This window comes from Penaeus monodon, chromosome 25 (assembly GCF_015228065.2).
Source record: "Penaeus monodon isolate SGIC_2016 chromosome 25, NSTDA_Pmon_1, whole genome shotgun sequence".
Taxonomy (NCBI): domain Eukaryota; kingdom Metazoa; phylum Arthropoda; class Malacostraca; order Decapoda; family Penaeidae; genus Penaeus; species Penaeus monodon.
Window position 1 is genome coordinate 40,714,083 of NC_051410.1, and position 205 is coordinate 40,714,287.

The following is a 205-nucleotide window of genomic DNA, read 5'->3' on the forward strand; positions in this document are numbered from 1 at the left end:
CCGATGGCAGAAAATATTTAAAAGCATTTTTTTTCTAAAGATAAAAAGTTATATTTCATTGTTTGATTTTACCTATCTTTTTATATATTTTTTTAAATACATTCCGTTTGGCGTTCCTTCACGTTTTTCTCTGTCTCTCTCTATTTGTCTCTTTGTCATTCCCTTTTTCTCTGTCTGTCATTCCCTTTTTCTCTGTCTGTCATTT